Source organism: Sphaeramia orbicularis, chromosome 11 (assembly GCF_902148855.1).
Source record: "Sphaeramia orbicularis chromosome 11, fSphaOr1.1, whole genome shotgun sequence".
In the NCBI taxonomy this organism is placed as follows: domain Eukaryota; kingdom Metazoa; phylum Chordata; class Actinopteri; order Kurtiformes; family Apogonidae; genus Sphaeramia; species Sphaeramia orbicularis.
Genome location: NC_043967.1, coordinates 42,956,975 through 42,979,584, shown reverse-complemented (window position 1 = coordinate 42,979,584; position 22,610 = coordinate 42,956,975). Strand labels below are relative to the sequence as shown.

At 35.0% G+C, this 22,610-nt stretch overlaps 1 pseudogene; it reads left to right on the top strand.

Annotated features, from left to right (window-relative positions):
• LOC115428166 (nuclear factor of activated T-cells, cytoplasmic 1-like) overlaps positions 1 to 19,235 on the top strand; it is a 102,108-nt pseudogene extending 82,873 nt beyond the window's left edge.
• Positions 19,236 to 22,610: the final 3,375 nt, after the last annotated feature.

Sequence of the window (22,610 nt, the reverse complement as noted above, 5' to 3'; positions counted from 1 at the left end):
TCTGGCCTGGAGCCGGACTGCAGGGTGCACGGTGGACTTCGCTGCTGTTGCTGCTGCTGCTGCTGAGGCCCAGGGAGATGGAGGCCGGCCACGCTGCCATAAAACTTGCTGACTGGAGGAGTTTGCATGCTTCCCTTTGGCACAGAAAGGGAAAGTCTGGAAGAGGTGTCCAAAGCCATACGTTATACTGCACAGTAGTGTGCCCAAGACTTTTGTCAGCGGTGAGGTAACACGAGCAAAATGTGTATTCGAAGTCCTATCGGGGCCAAACAGCATTACAGCATAGTTTTTTATGATGTGTCGTGGCCTTGTTAGATGTCAGAGTCATAGAATTGATGATCAGAAGGTTTTGACAATAATACGGAAAATATTTAGGAGTCGGATGGTGAGTAGAAGTTCTAAATCAGCCTAATTTGAGGCAGTAAAACTAACAAAACTAGAATTATCTGCAGTTGAAGACGTGAAGATTTGTGTTCATCTGCAGGATTAAAATGCAACGCTCATCCTGACTCAAAACTTGAAGTGCATTGGACGTAAGTTTGCACGTTATGATCAGGTTTCTGAAGTATCCTGTTTTGGTATTTGTTAACATCTGGGACCTGGATAAGCTCTTCCCTGGTTTGGAGAAGTCTGATTATGCTATCTGGAGTAGTTGGATAAAGGAGGGATAGTGCCGCAAGTAATAGAGGGAACAAAAAGAGCTGTTTTTAGCCATAAAATAATCAAATATACTTGGAAGCTAAGATTAGACAAAGTATCAAATCAGTACTACAGTATTGGCACTGCACTACAAAAATCAAAATCTTTCCATGTCTATTTTTCTCATTTCTTGTCAAAATATCTCATCACACTTAAAATAAGACATAATAGCCACTAGTTGCTAATTGTGCTAATCGCTAACCCAAACCGCTAATCGTGCTAGCCACTAAATGCGCTAATGGCATGTTATTTTACGCAGCGTAAATATACATACTGAAAGCTTATAATGCGTACAGATTATTGTTTATTGTTTATTCGCATGTATACAAGACAATAAAACATAATAATAATCATAATAATAACAATAAAAAACATGCCGGGGAAGCTGAAAACCAAAGCGGTTTATCGTGGGCCTCCCCAAAAATTTGAAATAAAGAAAGTATTTGCAATGTGTAGTAATGATATACAATCATAAGCAAACAAAATTAACAAAATGAAGGAAATAAGTCAAAAACAAGTGTAACAAAGAAACTGTATACATCGTGAGCAGTGCACGTGGAACTAAATAAGAATTGACAAAACTATGAAACAAAATTCAGAATGAAACTAATAAGTTGTCTAACTAAGAAAAATGGTCATTGAATCAAGGTAAACAAACAGATCAGGTGAAAGTAGTGCTTGGGTGTTCTATGAAATTCAATTTTAAGAGTTTTTTTAATCTGGGTAAGAGCACAAAGGTTTGCTGTGTCTGGCTTAAATTATTCCATATGATGGGATGGTATTGTAAATTGTTTCTGATTGGATTTTGTCATAATCGATCTTAGTAGATTCTGCTGTCTTGTACTGTGGTGATGAATGTCGGAGTTGAACCGGATGAAGCCTTTGTATTGATCAGGTAAACACGAGCTGTTATTGAGCACATCCAATTAAAAGTAGCGTGTTGTCTGTACGCAATTCATGATCTCAAGTTGGCATTTTACACCAATTATTTACATCTGTTGATAGGATTAGCAGATCAGAAGTTTAATTTTATATCAGTAAAGGATTCTGGTCACCGGTGGTTGTTTGGGTCTTTATGGGTTAAATAACCTCCCCATAAGACAAAACAGACTCATTTTCGTTCGTCATCATTCTGTTTCTGGACTGTACCTGGAAAATCATTCAATATTTTCCCACCAATCTCACTGCTCTTTTGCTCTTCTGAGTCATCCATCCATCTTCTACATACACTATATGCTGTTGATTGATTCAAGCTGAGGCTACTCGACTCCTCTGCCGTCAGTGGACAACATTAGATGTCTCTGTGGTCCATGTAAATATCCTAAATATGATCAAAACCAGGATTAAACTCATAACCGGGATGCTGCTGTGCACGTAAACATAATCATTTATGGCTGAAATTATTACATCATGTAAGAACAAGACAACCAGGACTGTTTACTGGGATGACTTTTGGTGCTCTGTGTGGTCAGAAAAATTGGTTTCAGAAGAATATAAAGGTGGTTTTAATATTTTGTCCACTTTGTTTTTAAACTGCAGCCTCAAAATGAGTGTTGTTGAGCTGAGTCAACAAGAACACATCTTTAGGACATTGTCAACAACAGCTAAACACTTTACAGCAATAGAGTCTCTTTTAAGTGTCGGACTGGAACGCATTATACCGTGCAAGGTTTTCTGTTTTCCTGGTCACTGCGATAATAAGAAAGCATTTTCATGTGGTCATTTTCACCAGAGACCTCCCTCTGACTTGAATTCATTTTCCAAAAGTTGGTCAGACATTTACATTTAAATGTTACCTGCTTTATAAATAATGTTGAGCAGCAGCCGTGGTGAACTCCAGCCCCGCTCTGAGGGACTGACTTGCTGTAACCCAGTAGGAGCCTCATGATGTGGGCCAAGAACATCTCGTGGCTTGTGGCCTGGACTTGACGTGGCAGTAAACCGGGGGGTTTGTGGTCCCCCCCTCCCCCGACTCCCTTTCTCTCATTGTTGGTCTTTCAGCTGATTTATTCACAGCGTTCAGAGAAAGTATTGGGTCCTGCTCCGGTATTGTGTTATTCCAGGCCGGATCATGTTTTTCAGCGTGTTTCAGTCCTTAATGAGGCAAACAGCGCTGTCCTGCTAATTGTTTTGGAGTTCCTCGATTGTTGGGGGTTTCCTGGTCGGAGAACGAGGCTGTATCAGCCAGCTCCAGCTGCTGAGGACCTCCATGGGACAGGAAACCAGTCTGTGGATTAGTTCATATCAAACTCCACCTCCCCTGCACTTAAATAACTGTAAAGTTGGACAAACACACGAAGAAAAACAGGTTCTGAAGCAGTGCAGTCTCTCAATTTTCTGCTTTAGTCATCACACTATTAGACTTCAAACATGAACATAAAGGATACTGATAAAAAAAACACTTTCATAAATGATATATGGAATAATTAATCCAATAAATAAACAAGATATTTTGCATTTAGTCTACGAGGGGCAACTGAAAAGTTTTGAGCCTAACATGGAAAGGATTAAGATATGAAGACCAAATTTGGTCCATGAAATCTTTCACATATCTTAATCCTGTCCACTAAATTTCTTGGTCATAGCGATCTTTTTCCCTGTTTCACAGTTCCCTGAACTTTCTGTATCAAGTGTTTCCTGGAAAATGGACAAACTTGAGTATGGGGCTGATTTGTGACTATGGATGAGACTTGGGTCCATCACTATCAGCCTGAGACCAAGGAGCAGTCCAAACAATGGAAACGTCCCATGTCACCAACCCCAAAGAAGGCAAAGGTCGTACGCGTACTTGATGACAGCCCCATACTCAAGTTTGTACATTTTTCAGGAAACACTTGATACAGAAAGTTCAGGGACCTGTAAAACAGGGAAAAAGATTGCTATGACCAAGAAATTTAGTGGATAGGATTAAGATATGTGAAAGATTTCATGGACCAAATTTGGTCTTCATATCTTAATCCTTTCCATGTTAGGCTCAAAACTTTTCAGTCGCCCCTCATATATTGTTTATTGATGTCATCTGTTGCAATGATTAATCAGTTATCATTTCAGTGATTTTGGTGAAAATGTCAAATACATACATATATGTTTAACTAGCCCGACCAGCAGTCCAGTTTTCTCAGTGTATTTAATACTGAGAACACAGTCTGGAACTGGGCCAATCGCTGTGAAATATGCACGATCTATTCTATACTGAACCAATCACAAGTTTGGGGGGCGGGTGTTTTGCAGTACCTCATATGCACCGACTTCTTTTTATCGCGAGTCAAAGTCAGTTCCAAGTCTCTTCACATCTGTTGTTGGTTGTTGACTTAATTCAAAAATAAGGCTTGAATTACAGATTACACCCTGTATTCTTAAGTTTCTTTTACAAAAGCGCCATGTCTGTCTTATCTGTGATTGGTTTACTCTGCGCCTGTTAGCCCCGCCTTCATATTTGGATTCAAGCCCCGCAATTCCAGACGGATTTCTCATTGAGAAAGACAGATGGCTGTCCAGGCTAATATTTAGTGCCTCAAAAGCTCAAATGTAGTTGTTTTCTTTGTCTTATAAGATACAGTCGTGGAAAAAATTATTAGACCACCCCTTGTTTTCTTCAGTTTCTTGTTCATTTTAATGCCTGGTACAACTAAAGTTACATTTGTTTGGACAAATATAATGATAAGAACAAAAATAGCTCATAAGGGTTTAATTTCAGAGCTGATATCTAACCATTTTCCATGTTTTCTTGATAATAACCAAAATCACTTTAGTATCATTCATATCATTTTCCTATTTTTTTCTTCTGTACAACACTGTTTTAATTGTACAGCTGTCTTATGTTGTTAATCTATTCTTGTATTTTTCTTTTATTTTTGGTTTTTCACCTGTAAGTGTCTTTGGAAAAAAGCGTCTGCCAAATGCATAAATGTAAGTTCTTACATCAATATCTATGGCATTGTACTGACAAAAACAGTGCTTTTAGACATTCCATGTTTTCTTTTCTGTCTGTTTTAGTCACATGATACACACAGGAGTTAATACTTGATTGCATAACCATTGTTTTTGATGACTTTTGTGGTCTAATATTTTTTTTCCGTGACTACATTTTCCATTTGATGTCTGATTATTGATCCCTTAGGTTCTGATAAATTCTATTTTTAGCTATTTCTATATTAACCAAGAAAACAATCATCCAATGAATAATTACCTTAGGTCTCATTTAAAGGTTCAGCAATGTAAAAAATGGCATCTGAGAGAAAAAAAATATGGATGCAGTTGTTGTTTATAAACCTTTAGTCATGCAACTTTGATTGAAATTGAGATTTCCAGCCAACAGAAATGAGAAATGATCAAACAAAACCCATTAAAATTCTATTACAACTACATGTGAATCACGGGGGATCAAAAAATATCCATAAAAGCTAGTGGTGAGCATGGTTTTACATGTGTTTGATTGATTCAAAGTACTGTTTTAATCATGTTCAATCTTGCCTGAATAAAACCAAAAGAATCTAGGCCTACGCTGCGTTATTCAAAGCATCTCTATCACCCACTTGGCTCTTAAGGGGATCAGTGTGACCAGCGAGCCTCATGACACAGATGTCACACTGGTGCTGGGCCTATTTTTAGTACGTTGTTGTAAACACACTTAGAGATCAATAGATTGACTTTTTTTTTCAATTAGATGCTCGACATCAAATGTGGCAGCACAATGAAAAGTGGGCCATGGCAACGGACGTATAAACAGTACGAGTTGTGTCCTCAGTGTGGCGAAAAAAAATACAGTTTTACTACTTTATATCTGAATAAATCAACTGAATTATGTCTTTTATTAGTTTATTATTACGTGAATGTTTTTCCACTACATATGTGAACGATGATGGAGACGGAAAAAAATCCGAAGGCTGTAATTCATCGGTGATTTTGATAGTTATTAGACAGGTGATGACATGATGTCGGAGTCCTGATGCACTAAGAATACAGCCAACATGTTGGATTGATGTGTGCATTGAGTAGTCGGTGTAATACGTCCCCTTGAGGTTTTTAAGCCCATCTTCTAACTCCAGATGTGCAGAAGGTCAAACGCAGATCAAGTAGAAGAAAAGAGGTGAGTGGGTACAGTCAGGAAGAGCCCACATGGACAGACTAGGGCTGCGTTTAGACCAGGTCCAAGTGTTTATTTCTTCGGGTTCTACTGTGTCTCATTGTAATATCGGTCGTCTCAGTCTCACGTTCTCCTGATTGCGAGTTACATTAGAGAACGTACTCGTCTGATCTCGCTGTTACAATAGCAACAGTTTCTTCTGAACCGGATCAAAGTCAAACTACAGCCTGGACAGATTACAATAAGAGATTTTATTACACAGATAAAATTAAAGGTCTATCTCGGTGGTGTCGCTGGTTTTACCCATAAATCATCGGTAAATGTTTCCAGAGACTGACTTGGTTCTGTTTAGGTAGAATCTGTGTTTAGTTTTTCTCAACACAAGAGAATGTCAGCAGTAATGGTAAAAGTATTCACATCCTTTCCTGATGTAAAAGTACTAATACCACAAGTAAAAGTTATGCGATCACAAAGTACAGGGTGGGGAAGCAAAATGTACAATATTTTGAGGCAGGGATTGAAAGACAGTGTTTGACCAATTAGTTTACTGAAAGTCATGAGAATTTAAATCTTCAAATCACATTTTACTGCATTTCTAACGGTCTTGTTGTCTACCTCAAGTTCAATTGCCATTTTTCTCATGGATTTGGTTGGATCCTTTAGGATTTTGGATTTGAGAGCTTTAATAAAAGCTTTGGTACGTTTTTTATTGCTTCCTCCACTTCCAGACTTTCTCGTAATAGTTTTGCTCATAGTCATTCTCTTCTTTACATTATAAACAGTCTTTATGGACACTCCAACTATTTTTGAAATCTCCTTTGGTGTGACGAGTGCATTCAGCAAATCACACACTCTTTGACGTTTGCTTTCCTGATTACTCATATGGGCAAAAGTTTCTGAAAAGGTATGGATAGTAGTGTTAGGTATGATTATGACATCAATATATGTTTGGTTTCAAAACAATTGATGTAGTGCCTGCTGAGAAAAAACAACTAAATGTTCATTGTAAAGTTTGCTTCCCCGCCCTGTAAAAGTATGTGAAAATACAGGGTTATTCAAGATTTCATGACGCATTGCTTCAATTCTCAAGCATCGTCATGGAATGAGTCAGTCACCTTTTAAAAGAGGAGTTTTCTAAGTTTGAGCTTTTCTGAAATGAAAAAGTGCCCCAGTGATGGATTAGTTGGAAGGAGGCCAAGACCTTGCTCTTTGTGCTTGGCCTGCGAGATCCCCAGACCTCACCACGTGTGATCTTTAGCTTACCGACTGACAGGCCGTAAGCTATTGTTGTCATGTGGCGTCCGTCATTGTCGTGTCACAGAAATTTCAATCGTCTTCTTCTCCGAAACTACAATTCCGATTGACTTCAAACTTGGTACACAGCTTCTTTATGATGATGTCAACAAAGTTTAGCAAAATTATTTGGATCTGATTCTGGATTTGGTGCGACTTTGAAAAATTTCCCCATTATAAGAGATAGGAAGTGGATCCACACAATAACTCAGTAAATATAAATAATATCCAGTGTACATTTCTACAGCCCAGCCCTGATGGGGAGATGACCAAAACATAATGTCCACATGCTGATCAGGATCTTCTTCTGGATCCGGGAACTTACAGAAAATTTATCATGGGCTCTTATGGGGAAAAAATTTCAATCGTCTTCTTCTCCCAAACTACAGTTCTGATTGACTTCAGACTTGGTATACAGCTTCTGTATGATGATGTCAGCACAAGGTATTGAAATTATTTGGATCTGGATCTGATTTTGGATTTGGTGCCACTTTGAAAAATTTTCCCATTATAACAGATAGGAAGTGGATTGATCCAATAAATCAGTATCAATGAAATCAAGTTTGAATTTGAATTTTTTACAGATCTGATTGGAATATGACCAAAACATGGGCTATTTCTGTAATATAATAAATACACATAACTGGGTGATAATAAATGGCATCTGGATACATTTCCCAAAGCTTTTAATTTGGCCGGTAAGCTACAGGGCCATTGGTCCTATTTTTTTTTTTTTTTTTCTGGTGGGGATATGTAAAAGATCACGTTTATGTTTTACCACTACCCACTAACCTCGATGACCTTAAACATCGAATAACAACAGTGATCAACTCAGTGGATCGTGATATGCTGATATCACAATGTCTGGGAGGAATTCTCTTATTGCATTGATGTTGTCCGTGCTGCAGGTGGGGGCCATATCGAACACTTGTAAGACAGGAAATAAAAGTTGATTGTGAGAATAGAATTGAATCGAACAGACTTTATTTGCCATTTGCACAGATACATCGCAGTATAGGTACAATAGAATTCTTGTGCGTTTCCCTGAGTCATGGAATCCAAAGAAAAAAGAGATATGAACAAAAACAGAACATAAACATAGCTAAAACATAAACACAGCTAAAACATATAAAAACAGTTATTGCACAGACAAACACAAATGCACGCTTGTAAAATAGAGTACTAATCAGAAAAAGTAATAATAATAATAAAAGTACTGGAAAGTAAAAACAAGTTATTGCACATTTGAATTAAAGTAGAATACTTGTGACTTGGCTGGAGTTTTCTATTGCTTTTCCTTATTAAAATATTGCGTAATGAAATCGGTTCATTCTTTTTGAATAACCCTGTAATCCAGAAAATGTCAAATGTACTTGTCGTAGTACTTACTGCACAGTAAAATAGGCAGAGGTGGGTGATAACACATTGCATTTACTCCGTTACATTTACTTAAGTAACTTTTTACATAAATTATACTTTTAAGAGTACTTTTAATATAACATACTTTTTTCTTTTACTCGAGTATATTTATGAAGAAGAAACACTACTTCTACTCCATTACAATGGCGTACACTCCGCTCGTTACTTTTAGTTTTGGTCATTTGTTAACACATGAACCATTTGCTTTGTTTTGTTAGAAAAACTCACATGACCATGTTTCACCAATCAAATGTAGCTAGACTAGTTACGTTTGACTCCATATCAACATGATTAGTACAAGGTATATTTGTAACTAGCTGTAATGATCCCATATATATTTTATATATTTTATTTTAACATTTCATTTATTAATTGTTGAATTTAAAAGAACAATAAATATGTTACTCAGGAAGTACTCAGTACTTGAGTATTTTTTTATTAAGTACTTTTTAACTTTTTCTTGAGTAATTATTTGGATGACTACTTTTTACTTGTACTTGAGTCAGATTTTTCTAAAGTAACAGTACTTTTACTTGAGTATAATTTTTGGCTACTCTGAAAATAGGCTCTATCAATATTTTACAATTAAATATGATGTTTTTTGGATTAATTTTACAGCTGGATTAATATATATGTTGTATTTTACAGCTATAGACGCTCATTTGAACTACTTTATTAGTGTCATTTACAGTAATAGAGAGCTGAAGTCCTGCTCTATCTGACCTTATTTCGGGAAAAGAAATTGTATTAAAGGCGAGACAAGAAATGTAAAGCCACATAAAATAGAAATACCTCATATTTATACTTAGCAGTACTTGAGTAAAAACTCTTCCCCTGCTTATTGAAACCTGAAACTCGCTTATGATTGTTTTCAACTTTATTTACAAATGAAACAGTCATATTAAAAGTAGTTTAAAATTAAATTAAAGAGCTAAAACCATGATAGTTTGCGTGTGTAAAGTTTTCCTGCTGCAAACTTGCATTAATCGCCCATATTTTAGGAAAATAAAGCCCAAAAAGAAAACAAAAAGTACTATATTTTCTGATTACTCGCTATTTTTCTCTCGGATCCTTCATAGCTGAGGTTTTCAAATCCGACCCTGCGTTGCCACATATATAATAAGTTTGACCGACAATTTAAAGAAAACAACAAATAAACCAAGATGTTCACTGTTCTGCTTTAAATGCCTCAAGCAAAGTTGATTTTGACACCGTAATGGAGCGAGAGGGAACTGTTTTCTGCCTAAAAGGTTGGAAATGAAGTTTAAAAAGTCTGGTACAGTATGTCTTGCCAATCCGTAATATGTAATAAGTCTGGTAAAACATGAAAAGAAAGTCTGTTCTTTAAAGCGGTACAATTGTGAACCTGTATCGTGAGTGTTTTTGGCTTTCCTGCTGCTTGAAGAGGAGCTGATTTAAAGCACCTGAATAGCAACGTCAGCACCGCCAAGTTTTTCACAAAGACATACTGCTGTGAATCGCACCTTGTCCTCATATTGGCGTAATAGGTTCAATGTGCTGGAGTGTTTCTGTGACGCTGCTGTTGTTATAAACCTCTCAAGAGATCTTCCTGTAGCTTTATTAATAGCAGTCAATCAGCGAGCCAAACACATTAACTTCATGTCTAGACAACTTAAAGGCTTTGACTTATCGCTCCGTGATGTAATTGTAAACAGCTTCAGGCACAATTTAAGTGATTTCCTATGTGGAGAGCTTATCGTCGTTGGAGATTTCGCTATTTTTCCTGTTTTTTTTCTACACAGTGGAAGCCTCCAAAGCACTAAACAACTTCTCTGTTTCTAAATCTTGTGGGACACGTACACCACACCACCTTTTTCGTGATAGGAAATGAGTTATATTTGTGGTAGGAAGCGTCTGTGCCAGTGTAGGGTCGCAGAGGGAAGGGCCGCAACTGCTGCCTGTGATGAAAATAAATGCTAAAAAAAAAAAAAAAAAGAAAAAAAATGTAATTCTATTGTGTGGAGGCGAATCTCAGGTTTCCAGGCTGCTTTTCCAGACCTGGCTGCGTCCAGTCAGAGGGAATTCCTCCGTCGGCCTTTCTGGCTGGGTTTGTCAGGGCCGACTCCAGGGGTGTTCCCCTTCCCCTCTGGCATTTCTCATCCCTGATAGAACTGCAGAAGAGGCCTGAACCTGATTAGAAAGAAACCGATTAACCCTTTTATAGGACGCATACTCTGGCATTAAAACTATCAACCTGAGTGGGTTATTGGAGGATCTAACAAGACTTTATTACTTTTGGAAAACGTTTCAACATTTTTTATTGTTATGTAGAAAATCAAGGTATATGAAGTTGCCATATTTGGTTCTTTACCCATAAGAGGCAAAAAAACCTAAAAATAAATACAAGAAAAACACATGTAAGGGACATTTATTTTAGAACATTAGACCAACATCAGCTCAGTTAATGTATAATGATCTTATTTCATTTCATTTTGCTTGATAATTGTACTTTATTCTGTCTTGTTTTGATAATATGATTACGTCACACACAACTTGAATGTGGAAAAACAGTGAAAAATGACCATTAATCCTTTATAGGGCACATACTCTGGAATTAAAACTATCAACCTGAGTGGGTTATTGGAGGATCTAACAAGACTTTATTACTTTTGGCAAATTTTTCAACATTTTTTATTGTTATGTAGAAAATCAAGGTTAATGAAGTTACCACATTTGGTTCCTTACCTGTAAGAGGCAAAAAAATAAAAAATAAATAAAAAATCAAAGAACATAAAAAACATATATATATATATATATATATATATATATATATATATATATACAGGGTGGGGAAGCAAAATTTACAATATTTTGAGGCAGGGATTGAAAGACAGTGTATGACCAATTAGTTTATTGAAAGTCATGAGAATTTATTTGCCACAAGAAAATGGACATAATAGAAAATGTTTTTATTCTATGTGTCCTCCTTCTTTCTCAATAACTGCCTTCACACGCTTCCTGAAACTTGCGCAAGTGTTCCTCAAATATTCGGGTGACAACTTCTCCCATTCTTCTTTAATAGTATCTTCCAGACTTTCTCGTAATAGTTTTGCTCATAGTCATTCTCTTCTTTACATTATAAACAGTCTTTATGGACACTCCAACTATTTTTGAAATCTCCTTTGGTGTGACGAGTGCATTCAGCAAATCACACACTCTTTGACGTTTACTTTCCTGATTACTCATATGGGCAAAAGTTTCTGAAAAGGTATGGATAATAGTGTTAGGTATGATTATGACATCAATATATGTTTGGTTTCAAAACAATTGACGCAGTGCCTGCTGAGAAAAAACAACTAAATGTTCATTGGAAATTTTGCTTCCCCACCCTGTATATATATATATATATATATATATATATATATATATATATATATATATATATATATATATATATATATATGTGTATATATATATATATATATATATATATATATATATGTGTATATATATATATATATATAATGTTTTGATAATATGATAATGTCACACACAACTTCAATGTAGAAAAACAATGAAAAATTGCCATTAACCCTTTATAGGACACATACTCTGGAATTAAAACTGTCAACCTTAGTGTGTTATTGGAGGATCTAACAAGATTTATTACTTCTGAAAAGTATTTCAAAATTTTTTATTGCTATGTAGAAAATCAAGGTTAGTGAAGTTACCATATTTGGTTCCTTACCCGTCACACGCAAAAATAAATAAATAAATAAAAAATAAATAAATACAATAATTAAATATAAAAAACACAAGAAAAACACATTTAAGGTGGACGGAACATTTATTTTAGAACATTAGAACATCACTTTTTGAACATTAGACTAGCATCAGCTCAGTTAATGTGTAATGATCTTATTTCATTTCATTTTTTTTCATTAATTCTGTCTTGTTTTGATAATATGATGGCATCACACACAACTTGAAGTGTTTTTTTTTTTTTTTTTTTTTCAAAACTTTCAAAATTTTTTATTGTCATGTAGAAAATCAAGGTGAGTGAAGTTACAGTATTTGGTTGCTTGGCCATATGTGGCAAAAAAAAAAAAAAATCAAAGAAGCATTTATAAAAAGAAAAACACATGTAAGGTGAAAAGAACATGTATTTTAGAACATTAGAACATGACTTTTAAAACATTAGACCCACATCAGTGCTGATCCAGACCCCTGTCCACATCCACATTCTCCCTTTGAACATCAGTCCTTACATTAGTACCATTACTTCATGGTACCTAACAAAGCAGGTCCACTCACTGTTCATGCACAAGTGGACCTTACAGACCCTGGAGACCACATTGGACCTGAGACTGTTGACTCACTGTCCTCACCGGAACTGTCTTGTAATGTGTGCTGAAATTACCAAAAATAGTCACTTGCCCGATAAAGGGTTAAAGTAAGAAGGCACTGTGGAGTCTTAACGTCTTCAAAGTAATAAATGAACTGACAGATAAGAACAGTTAAAGCTCATGAAAAACGAGCCTTTAGCAAAGCAAAAACTGAGTGATTGGACCTTTTCCCTGTTATCTGTTGGATGATATCTATATGTTTTTCTAGTTTAGCTGTAGTCAGTCTGGGTGATTGCTCTTGGATCCTCCTCCTCTATAAGAGCACAGCTGATAAAAACAGATAAACAAGTGCACCTGGATCCTTCAGCGACAGCAGGAGGTTGCATCATCTCTCTTGATAAAAAGGTCTGGGGATCTCGTACTGGAGGTTATTGTGTTAATCTGACTTTGTGGAAATAACAGATCCTATATGACTCAGAGCTGCTTCCATCCTGCTGGAAAACAGCTCTGTAAGCTGCACGAATAAACATTTTATATATATTAAAAAAAAAAAAAGTTAAATGTAGTGTAAATAGATTTGCTCATTGTGAATAAAACTACACTTCCAAAAACATCTGTACAATTTGAAGTGTAGTGTTATTGTTTTATGTTCCTCATTTTCAGCTCACGTTCACTCTTATACACATTTTTATGTTGAATGCAGCAAAAAATATCACACAAGCAGCTGAACAGACAGAAACCAGTTATTTTATCTATCTATCTATCTATCTATCTATCTATCTATCTATCTATCTATCTATCTATCTATCTATCTATCTATCTATCTATCTATCTATCTATCTATCTATCTATCTATCTATCTATCGTTCTATCTATCGTTCTATCTATCTATCGTTCTATCTATCTATCGTTCTATCTATCTATCGTTCTATCGTTCTATCGTTCTATCGTTCTATCGTTCTATTTATCGTTCTATCTATCTATCGTTCTATCTATCGTTCTATCGTTCTATCTATCGTTCTATCTATCGTTCTATCGTTCTATCGTTCTATCGTTCTATCTATCGTTCTATCGTTCTATCGTTCTGTCGTTCTATCTATCGTTCTATCATCGTTCTATCTATCTATCTATCTATCTATCTATCTATCGTTCTATCTATCGTTCTATCTATCGTTCTATCGTTCTATCTATCTATCGTTCTATCTATCGTTCTATCGTTCTATCGTTCTGTCGTTCTATCTATCGTTCTATCATCGTTCTATCTATCATCGTTCTATCTATCTATCTATCTATCTATCTATCTATCTATCTATCTATCTATCTATCTATCTATCATCTATCGTTCTATCGTTCTATCATCTATCTATCTATCTATCTATCTATCTATCTATCTATCTATCTATCTATCTATCTATCTATCGTTCTATCTATCGTTCTATCTATCGTTCTATCTATCGTTCTATCTATCTATCTATCTATCTATCTATCTATCTATCTATCTATCTATCTATCTATCTATCTATCTATCGTTCTATCGTTCTATCTATCGTTCTATCGTTCTATCTATCTATCTATCTGTCGTTCTATCTGTCGTTCTATCTATCTATCTATCTATCGTTCTATCATTCTATCATCTATCTATCTATCTATCTATCTATCTATCTATCTATCTATCTATCTATCTATCTATCTATCTATCTATCTATCTATCTATCTATCTATCTATCTATCGTTCTGTCGTTCTGTCATTCTATCTATCGTTCTATCGTTCTATCTATCGTTCTATCTATCGTTCCATCTATCATTCTATCTATCTATCTATCTATCTATCTATCTATCTATCTATCTATCTATCTATCTATTGTTCTATCTATCGTTCTATCTATCGTTCTATCGTTCTATCTATTGTTCTATCTATCTATCTATCTATCTATCTATCTATCTATTGTTCTATCTATCGTTCTATCGTTCTATCTATCTATCGTTCTATCTATCTATCTATCTATCTATCTATCTATCTATCTATCTATCTATCTATCTATCGTTCTATCTATCGTTCTATCTATCGTTCTATCTATCGTTCTATCTATCTATCTATCTATCTATCTATCTATCTATCTATCTATCTATCGTTCTATCTATCGTTCTATCTATCGTTCTATCTATCGTTCTATCTATCGTTCTATCGTTCTATCTATCTATCTATCTATCTATCTATCTATCTATCTGTCGTTCTATCTATCTATCGTTCTATCTATCTATCGTTCTATCTATCTATCTATCTATCTATCTATCGTTCTATCTATCTATCGTTCTATCTATCGTTCTATTGTTCTATCTATCGTTCTATCTATCTATCTATCTATCTATCTGTCGTTCTATCTGTCGTTCTATCTATCTATCTATCTATCTATCTATCTATCTATCTATCTATCTATCTATCTATCTATCTATCTATCTATCTATTGTTGTATCGTTCTATCGTTCTATCTATCGTTCTGTTGTTCTATCTATCGTTCTATCGTTCTATCTATCGTTCCATCTATCATTCTATTGTTCTATCTATCTATCTATCTATCTATCTATCTATCTATCTATCTATCTATCTATCTATCTATCTATCTATCTATCTATCTATCTATCTATCTATCGTTCTATCGTTCTATCTATCTATCTGTCGTTCTATCTGTCGTTCTATCTATCTATCTATCTATCTATCTATCTATCTATCTATCTATCTATCTATCTATCTATCTATCTATCTATCTATCTATCTATCTATCTATCTATCTATCTATCTATCTATCTATCTATCTATCTATTTTGGTACAGCTGTTCAGAACTATTCTCTCTAACAGTGAAAAAGATCTTGGACCAATCTAACATTTTAAGATTTAACATGAAATTTATGGTTTTCTATATAATTAAGCTTTATGTTATCACAAGTATGATATTGCATATAATTCCCTGCTAGAAGATTGTACATTCTCCTTTGAATTATCATTTATTATTTATTATTTATTACCATACCTCGACTCTTGTTGAAACTGTTTTTATTTAATGCAACTGATGAGCATCACACACAACTTCAAGTAGAAAAACAATTTTTTAAAAATTGCCATTAACCCTTTATAGGGCACATACTCTGAAATTAAAACTTCCAGCCTTAGTGTGTTATTGAAGGATCTAACCAGACTTTGTTACTTTTGGGAAATTTTTCAACATTATTTATTGTTATGTAGAAAATCAAGGTCAGTGAAGTTACCATATTTGGTTTCTTACCCATAAGAGGCCAAAAAATAAATAATATACCTCGACTCTTGTTGAAACTGTTATTTAATGCAACTGCAGAGCAAACACAAAGAAATATTCTTTGTGTTTTTGCTCATTTTTACTGATTCTTCCTCTTCTCATTATTTAGAGTTTCAATAAATAACAGAAAGATGTTATTTAAGTGCTTTTTAAACTAACCCATACAGACCCAAACATCCACCATCGACCAAAATCATCTACTGATCTAAACTGTTTAAAACCTGTTGATCCAAAAATCCTATCAATCCATGTAAATAATTGGTGTAAAATACAGTTTGTCATCTTTTCATGGCCATCAGATATGACCCATTCGGATGTTCAGTTACCATGGAAACACAGTCATCTTCTACAACATGGATTCACCAGTAAAACCCATGGAGTTGGATCAATGACAGTGGATGGACACACTTGTTTTTACTTTCAGTTATTTCATTCATTTCATTTGTTTGTTTATTTTGAGCATTTACAGAATACATGCAAATTCAAAATTCAAAAAAAAAAAAAAAAAAAAAATCATTCATCTGTACTCGAAAAGGAGTGGGAGGAAGAAAACTTATTTAATCCTACCCCCATTCTCATCATCAAATAACTTAACATAATAACATTTGAAATCCTCACTCCTGTCCTTTGACTTCAAGCCAGAACAATGAACAACATTGAGATATTACACACAAGAGTCACAAATACAGAGCAATTTACACATGCACAAAAAAAATCATGGTTTGAACAAAGAATTGCTTTAAAGTATGATATTAAAAGACAGTAGAGACTGATCATTGTCGAGTGATTTAAGGAATTGAACACTGACACATTAAACAGCTCATCTGTGTCCTCATATGTTCAGAAATAATAAGTGAGTTTTTATTGTTAAAAAAAAAAAAACAGCATCAGGTCCTTCAGTTATTGATATATTTGCTGAAAAAGTAACTTTTTCCTTCAGTTTTCTCTGTTTTGATGTGACCTTTGAATTTACTGAGTTTTCATGAGCATCTAAATGAAGTATAGGAAATGAAATACAGGAAAATACATGATTTACAGTGACAAATGCAAAATGTGGAGGATAATATTATAATAAATGGTGATAAATCATTTAATAAAGGTTAAATATTGAGACAAATTCATTTGGGAATCGCCACAAAATTAACACTGGGTCTTTATGGGTTAAACTGGACCAAACAGGTGGAAAATCCACTTAAAACATTTCCTTCTTTTGTGTTTCGCAGCTGGCTGATCAACTTTATGAAGTCATAATCTGTCTGTGTTTTACAACAGGTTGCGCTGCCAAAAGCTGAAATAATGCACGTGTCACTGCTAAAGACAATACATGACACACTGTTGACGCTCTTACTCATCTTTATGACCCTCCTCCATGTGAACACTATTAAAAACTGACAGTTCTTTTCCCTCTTTTCCTTCACAGTCAATGAGATCATCAGGAACGACCTGTCAAGCATCTCCGTCCACAGCCACGCATAGTTTCCTGTCATCACCAGAACTGTCACAGGAAACGCCGCCGCAAATTTGACTCTGTGCTCTGCATGCTCGGACTACAGCATGCTGTGAACAACAACGACTAAATCCAAGGAGAACAAATGCAAATGTATAGCAGCGATGACCAGGGTCCAATGTGTGCCTTGTTTTTCTTATAAAACGCCTTTAAACAGAATTTATCAGTGGAATAAATCACATGACTGACTTTTTAAAACATGTAAATTAAGTAGGTAGCAAAACCAAACCTGCCATAGTAAGCTTATAGCGGACCAAGCATTCTTTTTATATGTGTCGTTTTTTGCTCCAGTTTGTAAATGATTCAGTGCCTATGAGTTATGTCATTTGTATATACAGTATGTGTAGTGCTTCGGTTTGCATATCTGGCTTTACACAGAGACAAGGTGAGAGAAGTGCCTTTGACTGGAAACAAATAAGTTCAACCTCAGAATTAAAATGTTCGGTAATGCTTTATATTAAGATCCTTGAAATAAGCGTTAGCTAATAGATGATGAGGCCTTTAGGAGAATATTAACACTGTTATGTGTTAAAAGTCACATATACAATACTGTGCAAAAGTCTGACGATTCATTGATTTGAAATTGAAATCGGATTATTTAATTAGGACAATGTTTAAAAAAAGGGGAAATGGTCAAATCGTATTTAATCTCTCGTGTCTCCAGGCACCTCCGGGCTAACGTAGGCTCCTCCTCCTAAATGTACGAGTGGTTTCTGTCAAGGGACGATTTGAGTCGCACATACATAGAAGCATTTATCTCTGTTTATGGCAACCTCGCTAGGACAAATCACTGTTATTTGAGTCAAATTAAGTGAAAGTACACAGACTTTACCTTTAAGGAGTATCAGAAGTGATTTCCATTTATATGTCTACTTTTGGTTTATTCCACAGCTGAGAGCCTATCCAGCGGACAAACAGTTTGATCTAAATCTGGGGAAACTGAGCGGTGGAAGCTAATCGCAGCAGCGTAGCGAGTCGTTTCTTCTGGTGAGGTTGCTGTAGAGACTCACAAAACATGGCCTACAGAGATAAATGTTTCTACACATGCTTGACTCAAATCATCCCTTGACAGTCTCCACAGTCTTTGGTCTCCACACCAATACAAAAATGGCATTTGCTAAGGACAGTGACAAGTTTGTGGATACAAATAGCCAAGAGTAAGTTGGTTGTGTGGAATTGGTACGACTTTGAAGTTTCCGATGAAGACCAAACCGTTTTTCGCTGCAAACTCAGCCTTAAGGCGGATCAGTCAAAGACCTCAAAATTAAAATGTTCAGTAATGCTTTATATTAAGATCCTTGAAATAAGCGTTAGCTAATATATAATTAGGCCTTTAGGAGAATATTAACACTGTTATGTGTTAAGAGTCACATATACAATACTGTGCAAAAGTCTGACCATTCATTGATTTGAAATTGAAATCGGATTATTTAATTAGGACAATGTTTAACAAAAGGGGAAATGGTCAAATCGTATTTAATCTCTCGTGTCTCCAGGCACCTCCGGGCTAACGTAGGCTCCTCCTCCTAAATGTGAGAGTGGTTTCTGTCAAGGGACGATTTGAGTCGCACATACATAGAAGCATTTATCTCTGTTTATCAAGGTTATCATCGTTAACAAAAACTAATGAAATGACGAAAACTAGAATTGAAAAACATTTTTGTCAACTGAAATAAATAAAAACTGTAATTAAAAGGAAAAAAAACACTAACTGAAACTATATTGTGTGCTTACAAAACTAACTAAAACATATAAAAATGAATAAAATTCCCTCAGTTTTCGTCTTTGTCAGTGTTGATATAAGATAGAACATGTGAAAATTTCATCTAAAATCAGCAGTATAACAGAGGTATAGAAGTCGGGAGGCCAACAGTGAAAGTATGGAAAGTTTCAGTTTCATTTTCACATAAGTGACATTGTGTATGAATCGCACCCCCACCTACATTACCCCCTCCAACCTGCTATAGGGAATTTATCCATCATACTGTACATATGTTTGTGTCTGTGCTCAGTCAGAGCCGCCCTAACCCCACCCCCAAAATAAAGTGTCCAGGGTAACCTCACTTATTTATTTGAAAAGGATGGTGAGGAAGATAAAATACATGAAAAAACTTAAACTAATACTAAAACTAAACTAAAACTAAGCATTCAGAAAAAATGACAAGTAATAAAAACTAGCAAACCTGCTCTAAAAACTAAAAACTAACTGAATTAGAGAAAAAAAAGTCAAAACTAACTAAAACTAAACTATAATTAAAAATCCAAAACTATTATAACCTTGGTTACAACTCACTATGGCAACCTCGCTCGGACAAATCACTGTTGTATGAGTCAAATTATGTAAAAGTACACAGACTTTACCTTTAAGGAGTATCTTTGTAGCGATCACAAGTGGTTTCCATTTCTATGTTTACTTTCGTTTTATTCCACAGCTGACAGCCTATCCAGCTGACAAACGGTTTGATCTAAATATGGGGGAAACCGAGCGGTGGAGGCTAATCGCAGCACCATAGAAAGTCGTTTATCCTAGCGAGGTTGCTGCAGCGAGTCACAAACTAAGCTATTATCGTTAACGAAAACTAACGAAATGACGAAAACTAAAATTGTAAAAACATTTTTGTTAACTGAAATAACCAAAAACTGAAATTAAAAGAAAAAACGATAACTAACTGAAACTGTATTGTGTGTTTACAAAACTAACTAAAACTAAAAAACTAAAAAGAAAAACTATGGAAAAACGTCCGATTGATACGAAAGCGATTTATTTCCCTCGAGCAATTTTAGCCGCTAGCACCGTATGATATTTAATGGTCCGTCACTTGTGGTTTAGAGTCGTCTTCTGGTCCCCACTCTACCTGGAAACATGGAGCAGCAGAGTCCTGTCTGGGATTTATTTGAATATGACGGAGAAGAAAAGAAAAGATAGAAAAAAAAAAAAAAACTAAACTAAAACTAAGCATTTAGAAAATAACGAAAACTAATAAAGACTAGCACATCTGCTCTAAAAATGAATTAAAACGAACTGAATTGGAGAAAAAAAAGTCAAAACTAAATAAAACTAAACTATAATGAAAAATCCAAAACTATTAGAACCTTGGTCACAAAACATGGCCGACAAATAAATGCTTCTACACATGCACGACTTATATCGTCCGGAGACTCACATAATCCCTGGACAGTCTCCACAGTCTTTGGTCTCCACACCAGTACAAAAATGGTGTTTGCTAAGGAGAGTCTGAAATTTGTGGATAGAAAAATCAAGAGTAAGTCGGTTGTGTGGAATTGGTTCAGCTCTGAAGTTGGGCTGTTCTCTTTTTTTTTTTTCTTATAATGGATAATTTTTTAGGCTGTTCTCTTTTTTCTTATAGTGGATAATTTTTTGGGCTGTTGCACCTCTGGGCCACCGCACATATGACACATACACAGTGAAGGTGCATTAAATAGCAACGAAAAAACTCAGAAATTTGCAACTTCACACAAATAAACTTATAAACATTCATTCTTATCAGCCACCATCTTTTGGCTCTTACAGTACTCACACTATTGTGTCCTGACAAAAAAAAAAAAAAAAAACACAACTGAATACAACATACAGTCATGGAAAAAATTATTAGACCACCCTTGTTTTCTTCAGTTTCTTGTTCATCTTAATGACTGGTACAACTAAAGGTACATTTGTTTGGACAAATATAATGATAACAACAAAAATAGCTCATAGTAGTTTAATTTCAGAGCTGATATCTATCCATTTTCCATGTTTTCTTGATAATAACCAAAATCACTTCAGTTCTTACATCGATATCTATGGCATTGTACTGACAAAAACAGTGCTTTTAGACATTCCATGTTTTCTTTTCTGTCTGTTTTAGTCACATGATACACACAGGAGTTAGGACTGGATCGCATAACCATTGTTTTTGATGACTTTTGATGACCTAATAATTTTTTTCTGCAACTGTACATCACAAAATGCAGGGGCATGTAAATTTTTTCATTTTAATTTTTTATTTTTTCTGAAATTAGAGTGATGTGTTTTCATTAAATGTCAGCATATTCTTGTGATTTATTTTATCTGAAGAAAACAGACTAAGAGTTAAATATGTTAAATATGTACGTTCATTTCAACCTGCAAAAACGACAAAACCAAATGTGGCCGAAGACTTTTGCACTGCACTGTATATAGGTTTATTAAGGCATAACAATGTTAACAAGCATCTTATAAGGCTTTTAGCAGCTTTGAACTCATGCTTATTACAGGGATACTAAATATTTCTTGGTTAGAATATGTGCATGTACATTTGTTTGAAGAGATTCCGTTAAGATTAAGGAAAGCTGAATACTTTTTCTGTATTCACGATTGACAATGAGCAATAAGCACTAAACCTGTGGTATTATTTGTAGTTTTTCCATTAAGGAACAGGTTTCTGTCACTTGAAATCACAAGGAATGACCTTTTTTTTTTTCACGCCATTCCGCACCACGACTTTAAAAAAAAAAATAAAAAAATACTCAGTAGTTCTGTGATATTTAATCATTTCCTTTAATTTTCTAAACTGAAATTACAGATTTACATACTGACTTGAACATAACATGAAGTTTAAGGTGAATTTTCAGGCTAAAATAATACAGGATGGACGTATATATCAGAGAAAGAATCATCTCAGTCTTGAAGAAGCTTGACTATTATTATTATTATTTTTTATTATTATTATTTTTTTTTGTTATTACTCCCTGGAAACTGAAGCTATGCAACGTGCAGGTAGCATTAGTCTGTCAAAGAATGTAAACACTGACTGTTGGAACAGAAACTCACCAATCCAAAGAAAAGTAAACAGCAGTCAACAGCAATACAGATATAGTTGCTTTAATATTTGGGGGGTTTTTTTGTATTTTTTGTATTTATTCTCCTCGCATGTGCTCCGTTTACTCCTGTTTATTGTACCGCTTCTTTTACACGGTTACCTGCAGACTGTGGTTTATGTACTAA